Raw genomic sequence first — 6,897 nt, 5'->3', positions numbered from 1 at the left:
CGCAGCAGTCTAAATAAATAGATTTTCATAAAGTTATTACAAGATAGGGCTTCCTTGGTGGCTCAGTGGTAAAGAATACGCCTGCCAACGCAAGGACATGGGTTCGATCGATGGTCCGGGAAGATCCCACTTGCCGTGGGACAGCTAAGCCTGCGCACCACAGCTACTGAGCCCACGGACCACAACACTGAAGCCCGTGCGCCCCAGAGCCTGTGGCCCACAACAAGGGAAGCCACCGCAGTGAGAGGCCTGCACACCGTGACCAGACAGGAGCCCCTGCTCTCCGCAGCTAGAGAAAGCCCAGCAGCACCGGAGACCCAGCAGAGCCAAAAGCAAACAAACAAGTACATCTTCAAAAAAATGTTATTACAAGATAATGGCTCTATCCCCTATGCTCTACAGTATATCCTGTTGCTTATCTATTATAGTCGTGTCCAACTCTTGTGACCCCATGGACTGTTGCCTGACAGTCTCCTCTGTCCACGGGATTCTCCAGGCAGGAAAACTGGTTCCCGTACCCTCCTCCAGGGGATCTTCCCAACCCAGGGATCGAACACATATCTCCGGCATCTCCTGCTTTGCAGACAGGTTCTTTACCCACTGAGCCACCTGGGAAGCCCATATATATATATTATATATATATATATATAACTGCTATCTTATTTGGTCACCAACCTATAAAATTCAAACTGTTTCATGGCCATGAATACTACCCCACAACATAGTTATAAGTTGTTTCCCCAACATGATTTATTTTTTATTTTTGGTTCTTTTATTAGTTTATACATTATCATACCGTCTTGGAACACTGAGATTTCATTTTCATGTTCCACAGTTCAGTTCAGTCGCTCAGTCGTGTTCGACTCTTTGCGACCCCATGAACCACAGCACGCCAGGCCTCCGTGTCCATCACCAACTCCCGGAGTCCACCCAAACCCATGTCCATCGAGTCGGTGATGCCATCCAACCGTCTCATCCTCTGCCGTCCCCTTCTCCTCCTGCCCTCAATCTTTCCCAGCACCAGGGTCTTTTCAAAAGAGTCAGCTGTTCACATCAGGTGGCCAGAGTATTGGAGTTTCAGCTTCAGCATCAGTCCTTCCAATGGACATTCAGGACTGATTTCCTTTAGGATGGATTGTTGGATCTCCTTGCAGTCCAAGGGACTCTCCAGAAGTCTTCTCAAACACCACAGTTCAAAAGCATCAATTCTTTGGTGCTCAGCTTTCTTCATAGTCCAACTCTCACATCCATAAATGACAACTGGAAAAACAATAGCCTTGAACAGTTAGAACCGGTCATGGAACAACAGACTGGTTCCAAATAGGAAAAGGAGTGCGTCAAGGTTGTATATTGTCACCTTGCTTATTTAACTTATATGCAGAGTACATCATGAGGAACGCTGGGCTGGAAGAAGCACAAGCTGGAATCAAGATTGCTGGGAGAAATATCAATAACCTCAGATATGCAGATGACACTACCCTTATGGCAGAAAGTGAAGAGGAACTCAAAAGCCTCTTGATGAAAGTGAAAGAGGAGAGTGAAAAGGTTGGCTTGAAGCTCAACATTCAGAAAACAAAGATCATGGCATCTGGTCCCATCACTTCATGGGAAATAGATGGAAAAACAGTGGAAACAGTGTCAGACTTTGTTTTTTTGGGCTCCAAAATCACTGCAGATGCTGATTGCAGCCATGAAATTAAAAGACGCTTGCTCCTTGGAAGGAAAGTTATGACCAACCTTGATAGTATATTAAAAAGCAGAGACATTACTTTGCTGACCAAGGTCCGTCTAGTCAAGGCAATGGTTTTTCCCGTGGTCATGTATGGATGTGAGAGTTGGACTGTGAAGAAAGCTGATCGCCGAAGAATCGATGCTTTTGAACTGTGGTGTTGGAGAAGACTCTTGAGAGTCCCTTATACTGCAAGGAGATCCAACCAGTCCATTCTAAAGGAGATCAATCCTGGATGTTCATTGGAGGGACTGATGCTAAAGCTGAAACTCCAATACTTTGGCCACCTCATGAGACGAGTTGACTCACTGGAAAAGACTCTGATGCTGGGAAAGGTTGGGGGCGGGAGGAGAAGGGGACGACGGAGAATGAGATGGCTGGATGGCATCACCGACTCTGTGGACATGAGTTTGAGTGTACTCCGGGAGTTGGTGATGGACAGGGAGGCCTGGCGTGCTGTGATTCATGGGGTCGCGGAGAGTCGGACACGACTGAGCGACTGAACTGAACTGAACTGAACTGAACTGACTAGATGGACCTTTGTTGACAAGGTAATGTCTCTGATTTTCAATATGCTGTCTAGGTTGGTCATAACTTTCCTTCCAAGGAGTAAGCGTCTTTTAATTTCATGGCTGCAATCACCATCTGCAGTGATTTTGGAGCCCAGAAAAATAGAGTCAGCCACTGTTTCCCCATCTATTTGCCACAGAGGATGAGATGGATAGATGGCATCACCGACTCGATGCATATGAGTTTGGGTGAATTCTCGGAGTTGGTGATGGACAGGGACACCTGGCATGCTGCAATTCACGGGGTCGCAAAGAGTCGGACATGACTGAGCGACTGAACTGAACTGATGGAACCGGATGCCATGATCTTCATTTTCTGAATGTTGAGCTTCAAGCCAACCTTTTCACTCTCCTCTTTCACTTTCATCAAGAGGCCTTTGAGTTCCTCTTCACTTTCTGCCATAAGGGTGGTGTCATCTGCATAGCTGAGGTTATTGATATTTCTCCCGGCAATCTTGATTGCAGCCTGTACTTCCTCCAGCCCAGTGTTTCTCATGATGTCCTCTGCATATAAGTTAAATAAGCAGGGTGACAATATACAACCTTGACGTACTCCTTTTCCTATCAGGAACCAGTCTGTTGTTCCATGTCCAGTTCTAACTGTTGCTTCCTGACCTGCATACAGATTTCTCAAGAGGCAGGTCATGTGGCCTGATATTCCCATCTCTTTCAGAATTTTCCACAGTTTATTGTGATCCACACAGTCAAAGCCTTTGGCAGTAGGGCCTTGCTGATTATCCATTTTAAATACAGCAGCGTGTGCATGTCCATCCCAAACTCCTGGGGGAAGGAGTAGGCTGATTCTTAATAGGCAGATAGACCCAGTTTCAGCCTTTGTTGCTTCTTGTGAAAGATCCCAGGCTGTGTATGCATCTGAAGTGTAATCCACAGACCTGGGATGCTGAGGGCTGTGGACCCCACCTAGGATGTGACGTGACACGGATGGTGTCATGCATGAAAAGTATATGAAGAGTGGGAACTTACAGAATGGTCGTTTCCTGCCCCTTTCCCTAGCACCAAGGTTCTTTCTTATCCTGTTACTCAACAAGCAAAGGCTACCAGTGGTCTCAGGGCACAGCTGAAGGTTTTATTTTCAACTTAATGATTTATAAAACACCTTCATTTTTTATTGCTCTTGTTCAGTTACCGAGTTGTGTCCGACTCTTTGAGTCCACACAAACTGCAGCACACCAGGTTTCCCTGTCCATCACTATGTCCCGGAGCTTGCTCAAACTCATGTCCATTGAGTCGGTGATGCCATCCAACCATCTCATCCTCTGTCGTCCCCTTCTCCTCCTGCCCTCAATCTTTCCCAGCATCAGAGTCTTTTCCAGTGAGTCAGCTCTTCGCATCAAGTGGCCAAAGGACTGGAGCTTCAGCTTCAGCATCAGTCCTTCCAGTGAATCTTTAGGGTTGATTTCCTTTAGGATTGACTGGTTCTATCTCTCTTCCCTGTTGAAAAATCTACATCAGGCACTGTTCTTAGGGCTTCAGACTCCTGGCCAACAGACAGTCTTTCTGCAAAGCCCCTTTCTTAACTTCTAGACATTCTGGTTTGTTCAGATCATAGCATTCTCACTGGCCAAAAAAAAAAAAAAAAAAATCCTTGGTACTGTGGATTCCTGATCTGGGTCCAGGATTGGAGGAAGGGTCCAGAAACTAGTTATGAAGAAAATTTCAGTTATTAACTGTGGGACCTAGGTCAGGGTTTCTCAGTGTTGGCACTGCTGATATTTGAGACTAGATAGATGTTAGTGGTGGGGTATGTAGTGTAAGGTGTTGATTTTCATTCCTGTCTTCTCCCCGCTAAATTACAGCAGCAATGCCCTATTTGTCTGGTTATTGAATTAATGCTACTGCTGTTTTAGTCGCTAAGTCGCGTTTGACTCTTTGTGATCCCATGGACTGTAGCCCGCCAGGCTCCTCTATCCATGATAGATTTCCCAGGCAAGAATAGTGGAGTGGGTTGTCATTTCCTCCTCCAAGGGATCTTCCCGAACCAGGCACTAACCCACGTGTCCTGCATTGGCAGGCAGATTCTTCAGCAGTGGGCCACTAGGGAAGCCCATTACTGAATTAATAATCAACTCAATAAAAGTAGATAGGGCACCCATGGAATGTGTGTGGAAAAGAATGAAATAATTATTTCTCCTGCCATGAAAATCAGACCTTCAAAGACAGGACCTGGGCCTTATTAATTTTTTCTAATTTTCAGAATAGAAATGAAGGGTTAGATGAAACAGGAAAAGATGATTAATTTGAGACATGTGTGGTGTTTGTAATCTGTAAGCCTTGAAAAGTAACTGGTTGTGGTTGGTGGTGGGGACTAGGGGCTGCTGCTGCTGCTGCTAAGTCACTTCAGTCGTGTCCGACTCTGTGTGACCCCATAGACGGAAGCCCACCAGGCTCCCCCATCCCTGGGATTCTCCAGGCAAGAACACTGGAGTGGGTTGCCATTTCCTTCTCCAATGTGTGAAAGTGAAAAGTGAAAGTGAAGTCGCTCAGTCGTGTCCGACCCCCAGCGACCCCATGGACTACAGCCTACCAGGCTCCTCCATCCATGGGATTTTCCAGGCAATAGCACTGGAGTGGCTTGCCATTGCCCTCTCCGGGGGACTAGGGGAGTTTCAGGTAATTTCTACATTAACCTGGTAAAAGCAGTGTTTACTTACTGAGATGGAGATGACAGAAGAATCAAAGCTGATTTGAGTTCAACACGGAGTGAATTAAAGAGGCTTGGAGGACTCCTTAATGAAAAAATTCTGAGAGTCTTAAGAAAGTGGAAGTGGTAGTTGCTCTGTCGTGTCCAACTCTTTGTGACCCCACAGACTGCAGCCCGCCAGGCTCCTTTGTCCACGGGATTCTCCAGGCAAGAACACTGGATGGGTTGCCTTGCCCTCCTTCAGGGGATCTTTCCAACTCAGGGATTGAAACTAAGTCTCAGATTCTTTACCATCTGAGCCACCAGGGAAGCCTAAGGAACCAGTTAAATTTAGAAAACCAAACCATGGGGAGTGCTCGGTCTGGAGACAGAGGTTTTTGGTTCTTCAACTTTTAGGTGTCATTTTCAGCTGAAATAGGTTGATACTCTGAACATTGTCAGTAGCGCTGCCCTGAATATAGGGGTGCAAGTATCATTTTAAATTATGATTTTCTCCTGATCTGAGGCAAGGGGGTGGGCTTGCCTCATCAGGTGGTAACTATATTTAGTGTTTTAAGGAATGCCCATACAGTTTTCCTTCCAGGCTGCACCCACCCATTTCCATTTCCCGCCCGCACTGTAGGAGGAGTCCCTGTTCCCCTTGCCCTCCACAGCACCGAATCTTTGCAGGTCTTTTGGAGGATGGTCATTCTGAGGGGTGTGAGGTGATACCACCTTGCAGTTTTGATCGGCATTTCTCTAACAGTGACGCTGAGCATCTTTCAGGTGCTTTATGGCCATGTGGATGCCTTCTTTGGAGAAATGTCTGTTTAGATCTTTGGCCACTTTTCCACTGGGTTGACTGTTTCTTGATATTGAACTGTTTACTTGTTTTGGAGATGAATTCATTGTTTTTAAATTAGGAGGCAAATATTTTTTCTTCATTTTGATTGTTGTCTTTCTCCTTTGTTTAGTGTTTTCCTTGTTCTCTAAAAGCTTTTGAGGTTAACGAGGTCTCTTTAGAGTTTTACTTTTCCTTATTGTCACAGTTGATTGAAAAAGAATTTCCTGCGATTTATGTAAAAGCTTGTTCTGCCTGTATTTTCCTCAAGAAGTTTAGAGGAATCGCCCCTCCTCTTAGCTCTTTAATCAGTTTGGTGTTCCTTCTTCTGTGTGAGGTGAGGGAATGATGTAACTTCATTCTCTTTTCACTGTTTAAGGAACCTCCACCCTGTCCTCCGTCCTGGCTGTTAACAGTTTACATTCCAGCACCAGTGTAGGAGGCTTCCCTTTTCTCCGTAGCCTCTCCAGGAGTTACTGTTTGTAGACTTTTTGACAAAGGCCTTTCTGACCTCCGTGAGCTGATACATCATTGTAATTTTAATTCATACTCTTTAAGATTTCATGATGTTGAAACCTTTTTTATGTGATTAAAAAAAAAACAGCGTGAGTAAAACTGACCTCAGGGGATTGGCCTCTAGATCGTCTGCTCGGTTTTGGATTCTTTTTCCAGGATCTACGCGAGGATATTTGTTGAGGACAGATATCTTTCCTTATATCCGCTTATCTGGTAAATGTCCATCAGCACAGGTTTTTCTATTGTAGTTACCAAACATGGCCACAAGGTGGCAGCATTTCCACTGGGTGGGTTTATTTTGTTTGTTTTTTGGGTTTTTTTTGACAAATCTAATTTTTATTTTGTATTGGAGTACAGTTGATTTCCGTCCTTGTGTTCGTTTTATAGAAACTTGATTCAGTTATTCATAGATGTATGTCTATTCTTTTTCGAGGTCTTTTCCCATTTAGGTTATTTTGGTGTGCTCAGTAGGCTTCCCTGTGCTATTCAGTGGGTCCTTTTGGATTATCTATCTGATAATAAATAGTGCGTATGTGTTAATCTCAGACTCTTGATGTCCCCCTTCCCCTACCTTTTTTTCACAATCATAAGTTGGTGTTCT

This window comes from Moschus berezovskii, chromosome 22 (genome assembly GCF_049115385.1).
Source record: "Moschus berezovskii isolate FMDL1 chromosome 22, NW_MosBer_1.0, whole genome shotgun sequence".
NCBI classification, from domain to species: domain Eukaryota; kingdom Metazoa; phylum Chordata; class Mammalia; order Artiodactyla; family Moschidae; genus Moschus; species Moschus berezovskii.
The sequence above is the reverse complement of the archived record's forward strand: the minus strand, read 5'-3'. Positions refer to the sequence as shown.